We start from the raw sequence: 296 nt of genomic DNA on the forward strand, positions 1-296 counted from the left end.
CTGTCTTTGTCCTCCAGTCAGGTCTGTAACTGTCTTTGTCCTCCAGTCAGTTCTGTAGCTGTCTGTGTCCTCCAGTCAGGTCTGTAGCTGTCTTTGTCCTCCAGTCAGGTCTGTAACTGTCTGTGTCCTCCAGTCATGTCTGTAACTGTCTGTGTCCTCCAGTCAGGTCTGTAGCTGTCTTTGTCCTCCAGTCAGGTCTGTAACTGTCTGTGTCCTCCAGTCAGGTCTGTAGCTGTCTGTGTCCTCCAGTCAGGTCTGTAGCTGTCTGTGTCCTCCAGTCATGTCTGTAACTGTCT

This window comes from Austrofundulus limnaeus, unplaced genomic scaffold (genome assembly GCF_001266775.1).
Source record: "Austrofundulus limnaeus strain Quisiro unplaced genomic scaffold, Austrofundulus_limnaeus-1.0 Scaffold4754, whole genome shotgun sequence".
NCBI lineage: Eukaryota > Metazoa > Chordata > Actinopteri > Cyprinodontiformes > Rivulidae > Austrofundulus > Austrofundulus limnaeus.